The following is a 23,292-nucleotide window of genomic DNA, read 5'->3' as shown; positions in this document are numbered from 1 at the left end:
GTTGGCGGATGAGGACTGAGCTGGAGCTGGCTCTGGCTCTAGCTCTGGGTCCTGAACATGAGAAGGTCCTGCCCGCTCCTCTAGCTTAGGCCTGACTCTCCGCTCATACTACTGGCGGGCAACTGTCTTTACCCGTGCCATGGCCTGCAAAACAGAAGGGAAACGCTTGCAATAGAAGTTAGTAACAGATAAATAAAGAATTGAAGTGCAACATATAGAAACATGCATGTCAAATAAGATAGATAACTCAGAATAATTAACATGAATATATGGAAGTGATGACACAGCCAAATAAATAGTGACTAAGGGAAACATGCTAAGCAGTATAAGTATGGAGTGCATCCAATGTGGAAAACACAGGTATTGGGCATAAGTAAGATAGCATGGAACACAAAGATGGTGTGTGAAGTGAGTATGCAAATCTGTGATGTTCGATCGATCAGGAAAATATGAGATCGATCCAAGTTGGATCGATCAGGACTAAGTGAGATCGATCAGGACTATGTGAGATCGATCTTTCTCTAATCGATCAGAGAAAAATTCGATCGATCGAACTGCTATGAGAAATTTGAAAAGTCACAAATCTGTGACGTGGATGACACGGGGGCCTCTCGAGCAAGCTCGTGGGCCCTCTCACACATCAACAACATAAGAATGGTCACTTGTCTTGGCACGTAACCCCCAAAATCGAAACTAAAATCTAAGTATATATACATATATATACACATGCTTCAAAGTCTCAAAAATGGAAACAATCAATCATGAAAGCTCAGATCTAACATAGAAACATGGAGAATATTCAAGATTAAAGCTCGAAATCTAAAAATGAAACTCAAGCTTACCAAATTGGATGAGAGAAGTGGACCGAGGAAGATAATAGTGAGATTTGAGGTGAGAGATGAAGTTTGAAGCTCTAGAAGCTTACCGGAGGCTCGCCGGAGGTTAGGAAAAAAGTATGCAGTAGCGGGAGAGATATGAGGTTTGAGATCGATCTTTGAATCGATTTAAATGACCTCTAGTCCTATTCTTAAAAATGATCTCTGACATGTTCGATCGATCAAGAAAAATCTCAGATTAATTGAACATAGATCGATCTTGAAGGAACACAGATCGATCTATGCCTCAAAACGACACAGTATTTTTTAAAAAATTTTGAATATTTGAAAATTTAAATTTAAATTTAAAAATATTTTTGGATTTTTGGAAAAATAAAATAAAAATAAAAATAAAATAAAATAAAATAAAAATTTTGGAATTTTTGAAAATATTTTTAAAATAAAAAATAGAAAATAAAGGAAAAATATTTTTGGATTTTGAAAATTTTCTTAAAATTAAAAATATTTTTATTTTATTATTAATATTATTATTATTATTATTATTAATTTAAAAGCAGTCAAAGTCAACAAAGGAACACAGATCGATCAAGCCAAGATAAATCTGGAAAATACTTCGATTGATTGAACAAGTGAAAACCTACAAACAAGTTTGAACGATCCACAGAGAGGCCTTTTTCTTGGGTTTCAAAAAAATTCTAAGTGTGGAATGAAAATTAATCCAAGAAAAATCTCGATCGATCTTGGAACTTTCAAATCGATCAAAGGAAATTTTCGAACAATACACAGAGAGCTGATTTATGCAGGGAATTCTCGCTTGATGGAACAGAGAGATGATTGGATGCAGGGATGAATGGTCGATCGATCGAACCTCTTTTGAGATCGATCGAACAGGCACAAAATGCCTAATTTTAGAATGAAAGTGCATGCATTCTCAATCATAGTTCCCATCAATGTGTATAAACCCAGAATATATCTAGACGTCGTAAGAAATGAAAGGTAAAATAGAAATGAGGGAGGAAAAGGGTTTTAAACCCTACGAAGCATTGCTAGTCTTTAACGTCTCTAGCAAGACGTTGGGCTCTTTTAGCCCGGATCAAATATCTTGTTATGCATCCCCTCCTTGACGAGGTGAAAAATATTTTGCCCCCACCCAACAAATGGTTCTCTAAGGAACTCGTTGGATTTGATTCAAAAGATATTGACAGTCCTTGGTTAAAACACCTCTTGGGCTTTCATGCCCTTGGAACACTTGGTTTGAAAACAATTTTCTTTGAATTCTTTTTGGTAGGCAAACCATGGGAATGTTCAATATCAAGTAAAGACTCAAGTTCATCAAGTTCATCGGCAATGCATTTTTCAACAACACACGCTTCTTCGTGCTTATCTATGGAATTCAGGGTTAGATTAAAAATGTTCAACTTCACTTTCATATGCCCAAATGAGATGTTCATTATCCCCTTCCTACAATTGATGTTGGCATTTGCGGTTGCCAAGAAAGGATGTCCAAGGATAACGGGAATTTGGCTCTTGGGTTTAGGAACCAGCTCCGTGTCTATGACAACAAAATTTACCGGGAAGGAAAACTTATCAATCTTAATCAAAACATCCTCTATGATACCCCGGGGCTTTTTGATGGATCAGTCAGCAAGTTGCAAAACTACATACGTCGGTTTTAAGTCTCCTAAGCCTAATTTAACATATACCAAGTACGGAAGAAGATTGACACTTGCTCCTAAGTCAAGAAGTGCCCGATTAATGACATGGTCACCGATAATGCAAGAAGTAGTAGGTGAACCTGGGTCCTTAAACTTTGGGAGAGTGTTATGTTGCAAAATGGAGCTCACTTGCTCGGTCAAGACCACTTTCCTTAGTACTTGGCTCTTGTTCTTCCTCTTTTGGGTGCAAAGATCTCTCAAAAATTTGGTATAAGCTGGAATTTGCTGGATTGTATCCAAAAATGGAAGATTGACCTTCACTTGCCTAAACATTTCAATGATTTCATTAGTCTTGGTCTTTTTTTGTCAAGAGAAATGGATCCTTTCAAGGCATCCGAAAATGGAGCTCTTGGCTCAAAAACTTTTTCAAAATCGTTCTTTGAAGAATCTTCAACACAAGAATTTTTAAAATCCTTTTTCAAGTCATTGATCAATTCATCTTTCAAATCATTTTTGATAATTTTCTCAACAAAATGATCATGCACATACAATGAAGGAGGAATAGAATGTGAAACGGGACGGGTGTCAACTTTTGGTTGCACCGGTTCACTCTCTTCATTGGAAATACCTATTTGGTTGTCAATAATCTTCCCACTTCTCAAGGTTGTCACCTCATTGACATGCTCAATTGTGTGCCCTTCCGATGAGGAATGAGTTTCCACAACACATTGTTACTTTTGTAAGGCATTCAAAGGCATCTTCCCCTTCTCTCTAGCATTTTAAGTACTAGCTATTTGCCCTACTTGGGTTTCTAGCTTAGCAATGGATTGAGAATGAGAATGAAGCAATGACTGTTCGCCTCTAGAGTGCCTAAAGCGGTCAATACTTTTTCTTCAAAAGCGGGACTCCTTGAGGTTCCTTGAGAGTATGATGATTGATTAGGAAATATGAGTTAGAAAATTGATTGCCATGCGATTGAAATGATGATCTAAAATCTTGGGAACCTTAGCCTTGCATTGGAGACGAAAGATACTTGCCTTAAAAACCACCTTGGGGGTGTTTTGAGCCTTCCCCTTGGTTTTTCTAAGAGAAGTTTGGATGGTTCCTCCAACTAGGATTGTAATGAGTGCCATAGGGGTTATTCCCTTAGTTAACAAAAATAGCATTTGCTTGTTCATAGTTCTCGCTTTGCGCATATCCATGGGGACAATTGGAAGTAGAATGCAAGACACTTGAACAAATCATACAAGATTCATTAGATGCATGATGATGAACATGATTAGGGGAGGAAGACACTTAATTCGCCAAATTGTGGTTGATCAAAAATTGATCAAACCTTTGAGCTAAGGATTTCATCTCGGCGGCTATGTTATTGGAATTGCCGACTTAATATAAGCCAACATTCTTCCTTCCATTTGAATTTCTATCATTTTTGGAAGACAAGGATCTATGCAATGAATTCTCACTCATGCTTTCATAAAGACGCCATATATCATCCTTATGCCTATCAATATAAGAACCACCCATGGAAGCATCAACCATTCCTTTAAAATTATCCGACAACCTGTCAAAGAAACATTGAACTAATTGTCATTTAGGTATGTCATGGTGTGGACACTTCCTAAGCAAGTCATTGAGGCGCTCCCATGCCTCATGAAACATTTCCCCATCCCCTTGTGAAAATTCTTGAATTGAGGTTCTCATGGCATTGGTCTTTGAAACCGGGTAGCACTTTCTCAAGAACTCTTGTTACATTTCTGCCCAAGAAGTTATCAAAAAAGGCCTAAGATTGTTGAACTAATATTTTACCTTGTCTTTAAGGGTGAAAGGGAAAAGTTTTAATCTTAAAACCTCTTCCGGCATGTCCGTGTATTTCACGGTGGAACACACTTCAAGAAACTCATCGAAATGCTTGTAAGGTTCTTCACTTGGAAGTCCATGATAGTTGGGAAGCATTTGAATGGTTTGTGGTTTAATCTCATAGTGATGTGCTCTAAATGAGGGCAATTGAATGCATATAGGTGCATTGTACTCATTTGGCACATAGTGATCGAGTAAAGCAAGAGGAGGATTTACAATCGGTGGTGTTACATAAGCACCTTGATTGCCTTGAATGATGGAAGGTTATAGAGCAAAAATTGACCGAGGCATTCCCAATGGAACTTGGCCTTGTTGTTGTGGGGGAATGAATGGTCTTGGCATGCCTAATGGAACTTGAATATTTTTATAATGCACATTAGGGTGGAGGATGCCTTGTTAGTCTATGTGACCAAGGTCCTCCACATGATCATCATGTTGCTCTTCCATTGATGAAATGGAGTGATGAGAACTACCTCTTCCCCTAAGATTACGAACAACCGATTTAAGATGAAAATCGAGAGAGACAAGAGTAGGTTTTAATGACCTACGACCATACATGCACTAACAAGAAATCAATCAAATAACAATCACTTCGCCCCCACAACAAATCAATTAACAAACTTCCTCCACATACATTGATCCCATGCTCCCATGCTTTCAACAATATACAAGAAAAGTAATTTGCCTCTGCGCCGGCTCACGATCTATATAAGTATGTAAAAACATGCCTCCGCACTGATCGACGATTTAACTAGAGATTAAGTTTAGAAAGAGCTCACAAAGGGTCCTTAAGCACTTCAAAGCATTTTTCAAATTTTTAGCTTAGCTTTGCAATTTTTAGATTTTCGGCCTTTTTGTGCTTAGCTTAGCTCCTTGCTTTTCAATTCTCCTTTGCTTGATTTCCTTACTCAATTCACCTAGTCAATTAAGAACAGACACAATAAGTAACCAAAAAAAAAATAAAATAAAGACACGATCAAAAGAGTACTAATTCCTATTTGTTTCCAAAACATGGCTTTGCCAATTCAATATCCCCGACAACGGCGCCAAAAACTTAGTGTGCGGTGTCGCGATGCAACCAAATTTGCAAAATATAGTGTGGCCAAGTTTTAAATTTATAAATGCCACTACTACCTCTAACTAAAAATATAGCTAGGGTGAGTAAGGATCGTCCTAAGGGATTTGTGGGCGTGCTTGTAATGGAAACAATGAATAGGGTTAGTTGGTCGAGTGATCAAAATAGGGTTTGTTTGGTTGATTAAACTACAATGCAATTGAAATTTAAGCAAGCAAAATATGATAATTTAGAAGATAGGGAAAAAGATATAAAGGAAAGGACTTGGGGTATTAGAGCTCACCACTAAGCTTGACTTCATTAAACACTAGCAATTGTATATCAATGGGGAAATTGAATTATAATTTATGTATGTATGTGACATTAATTGAAACTAGGTATGGATGGCAAATAAGTATAGATTGTCTAGCCAGTTCAAATGGAAAGCATAACCTATCAAATGAGACCAAAATCCATTAAATGAAACCACAATTTATGCACACACAACTATCTAGAAACAAACACCCTTTGCATTCATAAGTATGGAACACCAAGGAACAAGAATAGATTGTCCACCTATCTATGAATCTAAAGCAACTACACTACATCTACACTAAAGACATGGAAATTAAATTAAGTAAGCTAAAGGTGTGACACAATCCATCAAGAAACAAATGTGAACCATCAAATAAATTAGAGTGTTCAATTAAGCACTATGTTTTGATCATCACTAGATTAACTTCATCCATACACATAGACATGCATAAATTGCATTAAATCTAGAGAAAAACACATGAATCATCCATTATAGCATGCATAAACATATGGTTAGAAATAGATAATCAATTGAAAGCATTAATCTATACACATCAAGTACAAACCACAAGATATATATATAAATCCAAGATCAAAACATTTATTATAAGTAAATCCCCAAAAATATACAAAGCACTAGGTCTAGGAAGCAAACTTAGGGGCTACTCTAGCCCCAAGTAGATGTCTAGCCACTCATTGAATTTGTCATCCAATCCTCAAGGGCTAACTCCATGGTAGGGATAACCTCCTTCTTAATGGAAACTCTAAGAGAATGGAAGAACTCCCAAAAATGAGTGAAGCTCTCTAGTCTCTAGCCTCCGCTCCAAGATATGTGATGAATGTTATCTCTAAAGTATCAAAACTATATGTGTAGAATGGCTCAAAATCCTTGTATAGGAGGCTTAAGTGTGACACCCTATGGTCTAGACTCGTGCACTAGGGCCCCTGTAATGATTCACCATGAGCCAACTTTTAATGAGCTGGAATCTGTTTTATTTCGGACTTGAGGAGGTTCGATCGATCGAACTGTGGTGAGATCGATCGAACTTAGGTGAGATCCATCGATTACTGCAGAGATCGATCATCCTTGGCAGTGCCTTTTTGAATAATGACAAATCTTTGAGATATTTTGGGAAAAAGACAAAAGTAGTAGGTGGGGTGGTAGGTGAGGATAAGATCAAACAATTTTGATCGATCGAAGAAAAGTTGGATCGATCGAAGATGATGGAATCTTTTGGATAAGGACAAAGGCTTGGATTCATCTTGAAATGTCTAAATCAATCTCCTTTAGATTGATCGAAGAATTGTTGAGATCGATCGAACTTACTCCTTTTCCACACTTTGCTTCCACTTTGCCCCTTTCTTCCATTCAGCTTGAGATAGCTTCTTTAATGCTCTTATTTGGCTGAATTAACTTATTTTTGGGATAAGCACCTGAAAATGGAAATAACAATAAATTAGTCTAAGGTGGGAAAATAAGATAGATAAAGGTCCTAGAACGCTCAAGCTTAAGGGGTTTAAATGTGCACTTTTCAGCCCTTATCAAGACCAACATATCGATTCAAAAAGGTCAATATGACATATTCAGTTAACAGTGAAGAAACAAACATTATGTTACTTGCTAGAGATTAAATGCTTAGAGATCAAAACCAAGGATACAACTATGTCCATATAGGCACATTGTTAGGAGCAATCCAAGCAGATACTGGAAAACAAATTATTTTCTTTAATGTTTTCCCTAACTTTATAGTTGGCATCGAGATGTTGGTGAAGCTTTAAAAATCACGTTAGTAAATAATGGGATAAAATTTAGAAAAAATAGATTCAATCTCATAATTGAATACAAGGTGTATTATAAATTAATGAAAATAAATGTTCAAAGGAGTTTACTCACCCAAAACTGGAGAAAAATAACATTCATCCAAATTAGGCTAGAAACCATACGTATCAGCCTAAAATCTCAAATTAGAATGAAATTCAAGTTACTGAAAGATGGAAACTTACAAGAAAAGAAAAACAAAGTGAATCTTCAAAACTATCGACTAGTTATGGAACATTCGATGGTTACATAATCTTGAAGTTCAAAAAGGGAAAAGACCTTAATATTCAGACCAATTTAGGAATGCCAAAACGAAATGAGTTGTTAATAGAAAACTTCAAAACCTTAAAGGAATAAAAGACTCTAGAAAAGCTAGAAGAAGAATTTGAATCTACACGAGATGTAGAGAGATCAGAGTATTTGATTAATAGAATTCAAATATGGAATCAAGATATATAATGTTCGAGTTACCTTCACTCCAAATAAAGGAGCCAGTAGAGTAGTTCAAGAAAATCCAGAATCAATTAGTCATGACCAGTCTGGAAAAAGTCATCCAGAACAGACAGCATTGATAAACAACACGTATTTGAATCCCATAAATATCATGAAGATTACCAAAGAGATCTCTCAACGGGAATATTACCAAGTGGAAACTACAAGATAGGAATATTTGTACTTCTACTCTCTTTTTTTCCCTTAATTGAAGAAAAGTTTATAAACATAAAAACAATAGAGTATAAGAAAGGAAGTGAGATAAAATCTCACTGAAACACACCTCTAGGAGTAAAGAGAAGTGCAGACAGGCCTGCAACAACCCTAAAAACTCCTATATATCCTATCAAATCTTAAAGGCTTACCCTTGCAATATCTACGACATCCCAAACAATACATTTCAATAATATGGATGGAATTCTAGCTATATCATTGTGAAGTCTTCTATTCCTTTCATTCCATAAATAATACATAATGGCTATAAAAACCATCTTGAAAACCTTATTCTGGCATGAATTAGTATAAAATTGTTGCCCCAAATCAGTAGCAAAAGCTTTAATACTATTAAATTTTTGAACCGTCTAGTGAAACAAGTCTGCCAAACCACACCAAACTTCCCAAAAGTACACACAGTTAACAAACATATGATCCACATATTCCAAATTTCTGCCACAAAGACAGCATGTAAAAGCTAAAGAAATACCCCTCCTTTGTAAATTAGCATCAGTTAAGACAGTAATTTGTAATATTAGGGCACCAAAAACTGACCAGCGTGGTCTTCCTCCATTCCACACCATGGCAAACCAAGACACCTCGGGTTTTGTAACCCTATAGGACTCCCAAGTAGCTTTAGAAATAAATGGTTTGTGATTCCACAAAATTAGATCCTCACCAACATAGATCCTGATTTGCTGCATACATTGTTGGATTTCAATAGGAATACCATCAACCTTCCACTAAAAATTCTCAATGAAACTGCTTAAGGTTATTTGTTTGTTAGTGGAGACCAATCTCAGGGTTCTAAATTTGAACATATCCGTTAAGAATTTCCCCCCACACCAAGGATCCAAAAGGGTTCTAATGTGTTGTCCATTACTAATATGATAAGAACAATTGATTTTCAATAACCCTCTAACTGCTACAATCACATACCAATAGGAGGTTGTCTTGAGATTACAATTCTTGTACCACGCAACCCACAGTCTGTCTTTTGACAGTAGAAAATCCCATACCAAAGTGCATGTTGCAGCTCTATTAATGTCCAGTAATCTCCTCAAACCAAATACTCCCTCAGTTTTTTGGAGAAGTAATTTTCTTCCAACACATACCATGCAACTTCACAGTGTTATCATCATGTCCCCAAGCAAAGTTTCGCATCCTTTTTTCAATAAGGTTCACCACAGCAGCTGGAATAGAGTAAACTGAGGACCAGCATTGAACCATATGAGTCACTGAAGCGCTTATTAATTTAATTCTACCAACCATTAATAAGTTCATACCAACCCACCTTGTTGTTGCAGCAATAATCTTATCCAGTAAAGGTTTGCAATCCAATCTCTTGAGGCCCTTGTCAGAAATAGAGAGTGTCAAGTAAGTAGTGAAAGGCAAAGAACCTTGTCTACAACCCAAAATTCTTAAAATAACAGCCTTTCTTCTCACAGACCTAATAAGAAAAACTTCAGATTTATCAGTATTCACCACCAAACCAGAAACCTCTACAAAGTGTTTCATCATTCTTCTCAAAGTAAAAACTGAAGCCATGTTAGATTTCACCACCAGAAGCAAGTCATTAGCAAAAAATTGTGAGTGCCAATGCTATTAGCCATCCTAGTAGTAAGAAAAACAACCAGGTTACCTCTTTTACATTCAAATTCAAAAATAGAGGACAAGTATTCAGTTAGCATAGTAAATTACAAAGGAGAGAGTGGGCAACCTTGCCTAATCCCTCTAGAACGCTGAAAGACATTCCTAAGAAGGGAAAACCACATTGTTGAAATAGAGGCCTTAATCCAACCAATCCATTTGTTTCCAAAACCATAAAGCTGCAATAAGATAATCACAAAATCCCATTGAATTGAATCATAGGCTTTCCTAAGGTCAACCTTCCAAGCTAAGGTAGGTTGTGTAGTCTTAGCTCCAAATCCTCTCATCAGTTCAGAGGCCAGGATAATATTATCTTGAATTTTCCTCCCTCTAATAAAAGCATTCTGCTCCTGTCCAACAATTTGATCCAGTACCATTCCCAATCTATTTGCCATTTTTTTTGTAATGATCTTATAAAGAACATTACACAAAGAAATTAGCCTGAAATCCCCCACCTTGTCTGCTTCTTTTGCCTAAGGAATCAAAGTAATGAAGGTGTTGTTCAGACCTTTATCCATATCTGAATTTTGAAAAAAATGAAGCACATCATTACAAACATCATCACCTACAGTCCCCAAGTAGTCCTTGAAAAATCTCACAGTGAGACCATCTGGCCCTAGAGCTCTATCCACTCCCATATTAAAAATAGTTAACTTAATTTCATCCCTTGTAACTAAGCCTTCAAGTCTAGCAGCCTCTTCTCTAGAGAGAGTTCTTCTGATATAAACTACAGAAGGTGGAGTAACCTGTCCTCTTGAAGAAAATAAGGAAGTGTAATGCTTTAGCAATAGCTCTCTGATACCATTATACTCCTAGAGAAGAAAACACTAGACCTATAATTTTAATTGATGAATACCTAAATATTGACTATTTAAAAGATAGAATTGAAGCCATATCTAAATGGATAGATGTATGCGTCCTAGTAATATGAACTATAGGAAGAGGAAAACAATCTAGATTGACACTTAAGAGACTTAGACATAGAGTCATTTCTCGACCTTTAGAATTGATATATATAGATTTGATGGGTCATGTAACACCCGATAGCATTGGAGGAAAAAGATATATGCTTGCAATAGTTGATGATTGATAAGCGCCGAATATTGCATATTCAAGCGCCCTTATTTGTATGTTTCAGTCTATTTAGCATGTCAATAAAGTTTATTTTACAGGCTTTGTTGTATTTTGTTTATTTTCAAGGCTTATCCTAAAAATGGAATAAAAGCAAGCTTTTATGGGATTTAAATGAACATGGTTCATGGCGAGCTGAAGGGTTAACCAAAGTGGTCCTAAGTCCTTGAGCAAGCTCAGCTTAAAGAAGGATGTCGACCCGGGAAGCAAGGCAAGAAGATGAAATGCACCATGGAAGAATAAGGCTGGCGTCCGGACGCCCTGTGTAAACATGGCCCAGAAATTGCAAAGTTAAAAGAAGACGAATTCTAGTAGCCAAGGAAAATTGCGTTTGGATGCCCAGTGACGAGCCCCTTTCTATGTGTTGAGAAAACGAACTTTGTAATACGAGAGGTAGGTTCGCAAGGTCAAAATATGATTGTGGTTTAGGAAGCCTTTAAAAGTCAAATGTACATTTATAAAACCACTATTACAACTAATGAAGTATAGCAATAGGGATCGTCCGCATATATTATACGTGTTGGAATTTAGTTTCGACTCTAATGTATCAATTGATTACAAGGAGAGATTGGTTGGTTGATTACTCTAGAAAATAATTAATTAAAATGCAAATAAAATAAGCTAAGTTGAGTTAGGGATTTAAGAGATGAGAAGTGAGGTCTTGGGGTGCATTGGAATTGTCACCAAGTTCGTTTACCAAATCATACACTTTCAACAAATTTAAGGAAAACAATCTTATGAACAAAATGCGACTACTAATTGCAATATTAAGTATGGACTATCAAATTCAATAATGAATTGTCTACCTAACCAACAAATAAACTAAGTATAGCACAACACATCAATTCTAAGCATGACCCATCAAACTAGTCACAATTGTAGCACACATCAATCTAAAGAATCATGGAATTTGCAATAATGAGCCATGGAATATCAAATCAAGTAAAGATTGTCTACCTACCTACAAGCATGAATTCAATTGTAGAACAACCCATCAAGCATAAACATAATTCATCAATTTACTTGACAAACCCATCTAATAAAAACCATGTCTAGCCATTACTAGATTCTCAATCAACCACACATAGACATGTAATTAATTAAGAAAAATTAGTGTAGGGATCAATTCCTAAATAATCACACATATGACAACATGTAATCACATAGAGAATCAATAGAAAGAATTGATCCATATAAATCAAAGGAGAACCTAAGATTAATTAAATTCACAAGGCTAAAACACTAATCACAAGATATTATTTCCCAAAAAATATGAAAGAGATAGAGGTTTAGATTACAAACTTGGGGCTCATCCAAGCCCCAAGGAGAAGTCTAGCCAATCATGGAGGAGGTGGGTGTGATCTTGGAACCCTCAAGGGTAATCCCCAAACATGGCTCTATCTTCTTCCTCTTCTTATTTATTGAATTCTAGAGAGAGTGTGTGTGTAGATGTTGAGATGTGTTCTTGGTGCCTCCACTCTTCTCTTTTCTTCTAACCCTAATCTCTAATTTTTCTAGTAAGAAAAACTAACTATTACAATGTAAAAATAAAATAAAATTCAAGACAAAAGATATATTACGAAATGGTTCAATTCCCTTTAAATACAAGGTCTTTGGAGTAGCGAACAAGTCAGAAAATAAGCCTTTAAAATATCTAATCCCGTAGCTATATGGTAGGTAGAGTTCGGAAGTGCGGGAATAAAACAGCTCGCTGCCAACGGTCACTTCGATTGATCGATTAAACACTTACTTCGATCGATCGATCGAAGCTGACGTGTCATGAAAATATCTTCTTAGCCTTATCTGGATTGCTGAGCTGGCATCGCCTTGATCTCGATCGATTGTAGCCTTCTTCGATCGATCGGGACTTCCTTCGATCGATCGAAACTTCACTGGTGCAATTTTCAAACTTCTTTCCAGATTTGCTCCTTAACTCAAAATATGAGCTAAATGGCTCTTCTTAGCCTGTTTGAACTTTATTGACCTAAAATACACAAAAACACAAATAAGTACTAAACCATGAAAGTAAGATAGATGAATGGACTAAAATACCCTAACTTAGGTGCTAAAATGCGTCACATTTTAGCACTCATCACACCCCCAAACTTAGATATTGCTAGTCCCTAGCATTGAACTATAAGGAAAATAAAGAAATAAACAACTATGTAACTATGAACTAGAAAGCAATAAAAGGATTTCGTAGGAAACACGATTGCATTTAGCGTATGTAGCAAGCCTTTTAAACCCATAGTTTACCCCTAGTAGATGAGTGAAGTCTCGTGAGGGTTTCCAGAAATGATACCCATAAACATTGAGCTCTTTCTCACTAAAGAGGCACCAATATATAAAATAAGCATTAGGAGAGAACTACCTCAAGTATGCAAATTTTCAACCATTTCTAAGCAATCTCTCCAAAATTTTAACACCAAGCAAGCAAATATGGTCATCCACACATCAAGACAATGATTATACAAATCAAAACAACTTTAGAATCCTTTTTAATTGAACCGGCATCAAATATGTTGCTATCTAAGCCAACTAAAGAAATGATCACATCCGGCCTCAAACTAGCACACAAATCTAGTACCGATTATCATGACAAAGAATGGACCTTTTATTAAAGCTTTATTCAACTAGGTGCGCTTATTTTTTCACTCGATATATATATATATATATATATATATTTTACTAACCTAGAGGATCAAAGATGGAAGCATGGTGCAATTTGTTGATCTATTAAGTTTTCAAATGATCCATGAGGTCGAGCGTTAGGTCAATAACTCCCAAACCGGACGGCTTTAGGGCACTAGGTGTTTAAACACTCCTAAGGACTTATAAGCTCAAATCAATTAGGCTACAAATCAAAACAACCTCCATCTAATCATTTCCCACTTCTCACTTTTTGGGAGAAGTCCTCACTTTTTATTATTATTATTATTATTATTATTATTATTTTTTATTTTTTTTAACCTAGAGTTTGGGCCCTCAACCTTTTGGTACGAGAAATTTAGTGCTTGATAAGTCTAAAATCCCGGCTACTTAGTGAAAAGGGTTTGTTGCTACCTTTGTCAAGAATAAAAGTTTTCAATGCACTACTAGCTCAATTGGGATATAATCAAATCAATAGTCAACAAAACATGTACCCCACAAATGAATGCTAGTGTGCGCTTATGCTAGTGTAGAATCCTAAAGTGAATCTCAAAGTAATCACAAAATCAGGATGATGTGGACCTCAAATGCAAGCAAGATATCAATCTTTTGAAAAATTTACTCCTAAATAGCATCCACAAAGCATACAAGGAGTATTGGACTCTCAAGTCAAGCAATTTTTAAATTCTAAGTACCATGGTCCTCAAAAAATCAAAATCATCACAAATATCGATCTCAAATCTCAATCATGCAATTAAGTCTCAAACTTAAGTAGAATGTAACAATCACCTTACCACCAAACTTAAACCGCACATTGTCCTCAATTTGTAATGAGAACAATGGAAAAGCTGGAAAGAATATACCGTGTTAGCAAATATTTGAAGCTCGATAATGATCCATTGGGAAAAAAAATGCACCCCCAAACTTGGAATCAACAACCTACTTGAATAACCACACTAGCAAACTCACATCAAATATCAAATAGGATAAAGATAACTGACGAGCGCTGAATATTGCATATTTGATCCTCTAAATACGCATATGTTAAGACCTAAAGTAATATATCTATCCTGTTTTATACTGATTTATGTTTATTTCGTGTTTTTAGGTGATTTCCCAAAGAAGTAGTTAAAACTGAGCTTTTATGATGAAAAGATTGATAATGAAGTTTACCGCGTCGTTGCTGGTCATCCAGAACAAGCCGAGAGCTTAAAATGGTGAAGTTTGGAAGAATTCAGGATCCACAACTCGAGCCCAAGTCTTAAGGCTCGAGTCTTATACCTTCGAGCTCGAGCCCCAACTAACAGTGCTCGAGCCTCAACTAAGGGTGCTCGAGCCTAACCAAGGGTGCTCGAGCCTTGACCCTTAAGCTCGAGCACAAGGCGTCAGAATTTGAAGAGTTAATTTCCAAGCTCCCAGACCTCGTGCCAAACCTCAAGGATCGAGCACAAACACCTAGAGCTCAAGCCCACAGCCCCAAAGCTAGAGCCCAACACCTTGGGATCGACCACCATGGAGAGAGGATTGAGCACCATCAATAAAAAGACGTATCAGACAATTTTTGCTCCCGGAGCTCGAGCCCAAGCATTAAGGCTCAAGCACGAATCAGAAAGCTCGAACACCACTACTTCGGGCTCGAGCATGGCTAAAAACTCTGAACTCGCTTCTGTATTTTGGCCATAACTTTTGACTCGAAACTCCAAATTCAACAAACTCAGTGGATCTGGAAAGAAAACTCGAAGCCCAATATTTCTAATAGACATCTTTAGATTCGTACTCTAAATGGGTCATAATCACATTACAAAGTCAAAACAATTTGCTGGCAGATGATACTCGAGCCTAAACCTCAAAGCTCGAGCCTGGAACTCTAAAGCTCGAGCCTGGACGTCCTGAACGTCGAAAATACATGCAAGAATTACCAAAAATCATATTTTTTTATTTCCTTATGGGCCTAATTGTTACCAAAAGCTAGAAAACCAATCCAAAGGGGATTGAGACTTGTTCTCCACTATAAAAGAAGAGGAGAAGGCTTTAAAAAAGGGATCGATTGCTCTCTCTCATATCTCTCTCACGGCGGCTTTTAGGATTTTGCAAAAGAAGATCAAAAAGGAGTTTTGGCAGCCCATGGTGATGAAGACCACAACAACACAGATGATATCTTGCGTCGTCATGAGTAGCTAATTCCTCTCTTAGGGCATTAATGTAGCCTGAATCCAATTACTATGGTTTGATTGTTCTATACTTTGGGAATTCAATATATTATGTATTGCATGATTTTGGGCAATTGCTTAATTCAATTGATTTTTAATGATTACATAGTTTTTGAATCATTAATACCTTGTCTTAGATTTAATTATTCTTAAATTATATTCAACCCATTCTTATTGGACGATATCTAGCGGAGCCCTGTCGGACATAAGAATGGAGATCATGCAATGGTGTTCAAACATTTTTCATGAATGGATGTTTTCATAGTCTATGCCTAGGGAAGATGAGTTATACTGCAAAATTAGTTAGAAGTAGGTAGGTAGATAATTCGTGCCAACCGAAGATACATTATTATTAATTGAAATTCATAAAACATCTTTCTTTACATCTGAATTAAATAAATGTTATTAAGTTTAATTCCATATTATACATAATTGTTGAAATCCCAAGGTTGAACAGTTGACCATAGTATGAGGTTCGTGGTGAAATCAATCCGTAAATATTTCTTCTCTTAATCTCAATCCTTTTATTCCGTTTATTTTCTTTTATGTTATTAAATTGCAGCATAACACAACAAATTAAATCTCTTTCTAAATTAAAATAGCATTAATTGAAGACTCGATAAACCACCATAGTCCTTGAGGTTTGACACCCTCAACATAACCCTATCCTACAAGGATTTGTTCTGTTGTGAGTGGTTAATTTATTATTGACACACATCAATTTTTGGTGCCGTTGCAGGGGGCTGTGTTACGGTTTTGTTGAGTTCGAGATTAATTCTAGTTTAAATTATAGTTTTAGGATTTTCTGATATCTTACCTTATTTCTTTTTCTTTTCGAGTATAGGAATCAAGGAGAAAGGGCGACGAAGCTTAAGGAGAAGAAACTACGGTTTCAGGACCTTTTGTGAGTTGTTTTCAATTTATTTCTTTGCTTGAAATTTTTCTTTTTTCTTATTACCATTGAACTTAGCCTAAATTGTTAGGACATTTCTTTAAATAAAAAATAGCTAATAATGGTGATAATCCAAATGGGGCACATGTGCCACAAGCACCTGTTCCTCCACCACAATCACAATTGAGGGATCACTTCATTCCCACCTCATATACATCCCCTTGTTGCTTTCAATTTCCACAATCTGAGACAACCCATTTTGAGATCAAGCCAGATATGATCCAAATGCTTCCAACTTTCCATGGGTTTGCTACTGAAGATCCGTATAAGAACATAGATGAATTTCTAGAATTATGTTCAACTACCAAGTTGTCCACTCTTTCTAATGATGTTTTTAGGATGAGACTTTTCTAATTTTCTCTCAAGGACAAAGCTAGAACTTGGTTGCACTCCCTACATCATAATTTCATAAGCACATGGGATAAGTTGCAACAAGAGTTCTTAAAAAAAATACTATACCATGGGTAAAACCACACAAATAAGAAAAGAGATTATGGTGTTCTCCCAAATCCCGGGTGAACAACTTCATGATACTTAGGAGAGATACAATGATCTTCTGAGAAAGCATCCATACCATGATATTGCTAAATGGCATTTGGTACAAATCTTCTCTGATGGATTACATGATCCATATAGAAACATGGTAGATGCTTCTAGTAATGGTGGTTTCCTGCATAAGAGCCCAGATGACGCTTGAGAACTGTTTGAGGCCCTAAGTGAAAAATATGTTCAACATACTTCTTCCTCTCGGTCTAGGTCCACTCCTGGTATCCATCAAGTTGAAAGTTTGTATGAAGCAGAAAAATCTAGAGAGTTTGCCACTCAAATAGAAATGTTAAATTGAAAGTTTGACCAAGTTTTGTCAGCTATTAGTACTCTTAGTTCTTCTCAGCACTCCTCTTTGCCAAAGGAGGTGTGTTCTGTCTGCGCTAGTCCATCTCATTATACTGCTAGTTGCCCTCTCTTGGGTCACTCTTTTGAAAATCCATAAATGCAAACCAATGCTGCATTCTGTAGTTCGGGTTACAATCCAAATTCCAATATTTATAACCCTGACTGGAGAGATCATTCCAATATATCATGGCAGAATTAAAGCCAAGGTAATATTGTTCCCAAATCTCAGGGACAGTACCACAATTCATCTAATCCTTTGCTAAATAATTATTTCAATCAATCTTCCATCTATTATCCTCCTCAATTTAGGAACCAAGTTAATCCTAATCCTCCCCCTCCTAAGTACTCGTTTGCATTTGAAGAGAATGTCATGGCTGCACTTAGTAACCTTAAGTCTAACAATGAATTATTGCATTCCCATTATCAATCTATATTCAATCTAGAAACTCAAGTTGGGTAAATATCTACTCAAGTTGGGGAATAGTAAAAGTGTTGAATCAAAAAGAGGAAGGGAAATTTCCAAGTCAGCCAATTGCAAATCCAAAAAGGCAAACTTACATGATTGATGAGACTAATCTTCAACTACTCGTTGTGAGCAAGTTAATGCCATCACTACTTTGAGGAGTGAAAAAATCATTGATAATCAAGTTGAGGAACAAGAGCTAGAAAAAAAGAGGCGTAGGATTCCTATCAATCCGATTCTTCTAACTCCACATCCCACAGATGTTCCCTCACATCTTACTCCATCAAGCTCCAAAGGAGTTGAAGGTGAAGTCACTTCTTCATCTACTCCTAACCTTGAGATAGCTTATGAGGCAAGAGCGCCTTTTTCTAAACGTCTCAAAGGACCCTCTTACTTTGGTAAGCGAAGAAAGAAAATCTAAGACATGATGGATGTCTTCAAACAAGTAAAAGTCAATATTCCTATCCTAGATGCTATTCTCTTGCTATGCTAAATTTCTAAAAGATTTGTGCACTCAAAAGAGAAAATCAAAAAGCCAAGTCTTTAAAAAAATATATCTTACTGAGCAAGTCCGTGCATTTATTCAGCATAGCACTCCTCCTAAGTTCAAAGATCCTGGTGCTCCTACCATATCTTGCATCATTGGAAACAATGTGATAGACAAAGCACTTCTTGATCTTGGAGCAAGTGTTAATCTTCTTCCTTACTCGGTGTATAAGCAATTAGGCTTGGGAGAGCTTAAACCCACAGCAATAGTGTTGTAACTTGCTGATCGATCTATGAAGCAACCACGTGGGATCATTGAAGATGTTCTCAGTAAAGTGGATGAGTTCTATTTTTCGGTTAACTTTCTTATCCTGGATACAGAACCTGTCCATGATCCCAATCGATGTACTCCTGTGATCCTTGGTCGTCCATTCCTGGCTACATCGAATGCCAACATTAACTGTAAGACTAGGGCTATGGATATTTCTTTTGGGAATATGAAGCTCAAATTAAACATCTTCAATGCCACTCCATATTCCTCAGAGAAAGATGAGTGCTTCTTTATTAATGTTATTGATGAGGATTCAGTCACCATCTTTCCAACAAAAGAATCCTCCTCCTTTGATTTCGAATCTTTCTTGTCCTTCTTATGAGTTCTCACATAAACTTGAGCCTAAGCCACCACCGGATAAGCTCGAGTATTCTTTCTTAGGTTTTGATGGAACCACATTGGTTCTTCCTGTTTCAAATTTCATAATCACCGATAGGACTGATTTTGGGATGAATGAGGTAGTTGAATAGTTAGATACAGGCTAAGGAGTGGTGTATAGTCGAGCTAGTCACGTTAAACTTACCATGTTGTTGTGCTATCACGTTAACTTAGCATTTGTATGTTTGTACCATAGTTTATTTTTAATCTTTTCACTTTTTCTAGGTTTTTAGTTTATTTTTGTATTTTTTTTTTAATTTTTCGATTAGGTTAGTTTATGTTTGTTTTTATTAAAAAAAGAGGAAAAACTATGTTAGTTTCTTTGTGTATTTTTCTTTTATTTTTATATTAGGTTAGTTTTGTTTTGATTAAAAATAAATAAAAAACTGATTGACTTGTGAATAACGATATATATCTATTTTACTCCATATACTTGATACTTTGATGTGTGTTATGGAGTGTGATTATTTTGTCAGGTACAAAGGACTAAGTTTGGGGGTGAGGTAACGATTTCATTCTTCTGAGTTATCAATTCTTGATCCTTGCTGGTTCTGCGTATTTGGTAATATCTTTTTAACTCTACGTCTGCTTTCACACATTAAGGACAATGTACATCTTAAGTTTGGGGGTAAGGTAGTGCCTTTTAAAATTTTGTTGTTGATATATTGTGCACAAAAGATGCAATTTAATTGTTTTAAGCATGATTTGGAGTTTGTTGATTGTTGTGATGTCCATATGTAGTCTGATATTGGTTTAAAATGGCTTGTATGCCGAATTCATGATAAATAGGGATTTTTGAAAAAAAAAAATTATATCAGTTGGTGGCCTGTGGTCCACTTTGTCAGGATAATTACTATTTGATGATTTTGATCTCTAGAATACTTCACTTTGCACATGTTCGCACTTTCATGCATTATGTGGGGTATAAACTTGAAGTCTTATTCTGATTTGTGTTAAACTAAAATGAGTAGGTGAATTGATGATTTTGAGAACCAAGGTATAAAAAAAAATGAAAGAAATAAATGGTATATATACAATGAAAAAAAAAAAAAAAAGTTAATGTGAAAGAAACAAATGAAAAGAGAGAGTTTGGGTCTGTACCTAGATTGCTTGAATAATTAAGTCCTCAAGGGTGTTTCAACACCTAATGCCCTAAAATCAACTGGTTTGGGAGTCATTGATTGAAAGTTCGTTACATAAGAAGTCTAGGTTGCTAGATTACTTGAGCAATTAGGTCTGTAGAGGTGTTTTAACACCTAATGCCCCAAAGCCGTCTGGTTTGGAAGTCATTGGTTGAAAACTCGTTACAAGGGTGATTTAGAAAGCTTAATAGACCTGACCATTGCACAATAGCCTTTTGAAAAAAAGAAGATGATGAGTGCTGAAAAGTGCGTATTTAAACCCCTTAAGCTTAGGCATTATACTACCTTTATCTATCTTAATTTACCATTTTAGATTGATTTCGTATAGTTTCCATTTTCAGGCACTTATCCCAAAAATAAGCTAACTCAGCCAAATAAGAGCAGAAATGAAGCAATTCCTGGATGAATCAAAGAAAGGAGCCAAGTGGAAGCAAAAGGAAGTAAAAGGTGGAAATCAACATCTTCGATCAATCTCAGATTAAAGTTCAATCGATCCAACATGATCGATCTCAGCACTTCAAGATGGATCAGAGCCATGATGACATTTTCAGAGATCTCAAAAGTTTGATCGATCCAACATCATTCTTCGATCGATCGAACCACCTTGTCCTTATCCAAATGATTGATCTTATCTAGTTGTACCACCCTACCAACCACTTTTGTCCTTTTCCCAAAAATATCTTCAAAATATCTCAGATTTGTTTTTATCCAAAAAGCGCCTCCATTGAGGATCGATCCAGCCTAAGTTCGATAGATCTCAGCCATGTTCGATCGATCCAAGTCCAAGGTTCGATCGATCAAACTTCCTCCAGTGCGAAAAAGTTAAATTTCCAGCTCATAAAAAGTTGTCCTTTATCCAATCATTGGGGAATATTTTATGCACGACCCTAGCTCATTTTGTGTGTCATTTGACCTACCTATATACGGATAAGGATTACTTTTTACATCATATCACATCATATCATATCATACCTTGTAGAACTCTTGGAGAGCAAGCTTAGAGGAGGACGAGGCTAGAGACACTATTGGAGACTCTTCATCAACCAAGGAGCAAATCTCTACCATGGGTTAGCCCTTGAGGGTTGGAGAAGCACTACCATAAGTGGCTAGACATCCTCTCAGGGCTAGAGTTAGCCCCAAGCATGCTTTCTACATCTTGATTTTGTGTATTATTGAGGGATTAGTGTTGTAATACATGTTTTGGCACTTATATATATATAGATCATGTTTATTCAATGATTTATGTGGTTTAATGCTTCCAATTGATCATTTCATTCTATACATATGTCTATGTATGCTAGAATAGATGTTCATATGTTTGTCTCTATTTCTTGTGTTATTGATGCGTGTCTATGTGTATTAATGCCATAGATCTAGAGATTGTCAAAACATTGTGCTTAATGGAATCCTCTTGTAATTTTCTAGATGGTTCATGCTCATTTCTTGATGGATTGTACCTCTCCCTTAGCTTAATTAGTTTAATTTCATGTCATTAGCTTAATTGTAGTGTAGTGGTAGCATAGTTGTTAGATGGGAGGACAATCCATGCCTGTGGTTTGATGTTCCATACTTTTGAATGCAAGTAGCATATGTCTCTAACCTTATGGTGTATTTGGCTTGTGAGCTTAATGAAAGGATTAAAGACTTGCTAGATATATTGTGCTTTTCACATGCTATTTAGACAATATATACTTAATTGTTAGATATATTGTGCTTTTCACATGTTGCTTAGACAATATATACTTAATTGGTCACCCTTGCTAATTGAATCAACCAAACACACAAACACATCAATATTGCAAAAAACATTTCCCTCATTAGTCACTTGTTAAGGGTGTAGAAAAGTATTGTTTGGTGGTGACCTCTAAACCCCAAGATCTCTCTCTTACTTACTCTTTATTGGATTCAATTATTTTGTTTAATTTGCTCTCTAGTTTAATCAACCAACCAACCATTTGTTTGATCACTCGACCTACTAACCCTAATAGTGATTCCACAATCAAATTCGACTCCAATCCCTTAGGACGATCCCTACTCACCCTAACTTTATTTTTAGTGAAGGTAGTAGTGGCTTTTATAAATGTAAAACTTGGCCCTCGCCTTAATACACACTCTCTTAAGCTTATGGTAGGACGGCAGCCATAGTTTTTGGTGCCGTTGAATAAGTGAAAAAAAAAAAAATGAATGAGTGAAAAAAAAAAGAAAAAAAAGAAAAATGAATGACTGAAATGAATAAGCGCACCTAGATCAATAAGCTTTAATAAAATGTCCACTTTTTGTCTTGATGATAGGTACTAGATTTGTGTGCTAGTTTGAGAGTAAGGATGTGATTAATTCTTTAGTTGGCTAAAATAGCAACATATTTGATGCCGGTCCACTCAAAAGGATTCTAGAGTTGTTTTGATTCATATGATCATTTTCTTGATATATGGAGAACCATATTTACTTGCTTGATGTTGAGATTTTGGGAGATTACTTGAAAATGTTTGAAACATTGCATACTTAAGGTAGTTTTCTCCAAATGTTTGTTTGCAATATTGGTGTCTCTTTTGAAAGAATGAGCTTAATGTTTGTGTGTATCATTTCTGGAAACCCTTACGAGACTTCACTCGTCCACTAGGGGTAACCTAGGGGTTTAAAAGGCTTATTGCATGTGCTAAGTGCAATCGTGTTCCCTACGAAAGTGGCGTTATGCTTTTATTGCTTTCTAGTTTGTAGTTGTTTAGTTGTTCATTTCATTTCTTTACTTTGTAGTTCATTGC

At 36.1% G+C, this 23,292-nt stretch overlaps 1 pseudogene; it reads left to right on the top strand.

The window, feature by feature from the left end:
• The first annotated feature begins 4,091 nt into the window (after nt 1-4,091).
• Nucleotides 4,092-4,190, top strand: LOC132272146 (small nucleolar RNA R71; annotated as a pseudogene).
• The last annotated feature ends 19,102 nt before the right edge of the window (nt 4,191-23,292 follow it).

This window comes from Cornus florida, unplaced genomic scaffold, assembly GCF_030987335.1.
Source record: "Cornus florida cultivar Cherokee Brave unplaced genomic scaffold, ASM3098733v1 CherokeeBrave_3.0.0_Hap2_Chr08, whole genome shotgun sequence".
Taxonomy (NCBI): Eukaryota; Viridiplantae; Streptophyta; class Magnoliopsida; order Cornales; family Cornaceae; genus Cornus; species Cornus florida.
Note: the sequence above shows the minus strand (reverse complement) of the source record. Positions and strands in the feature narration are given on the sequence as shown.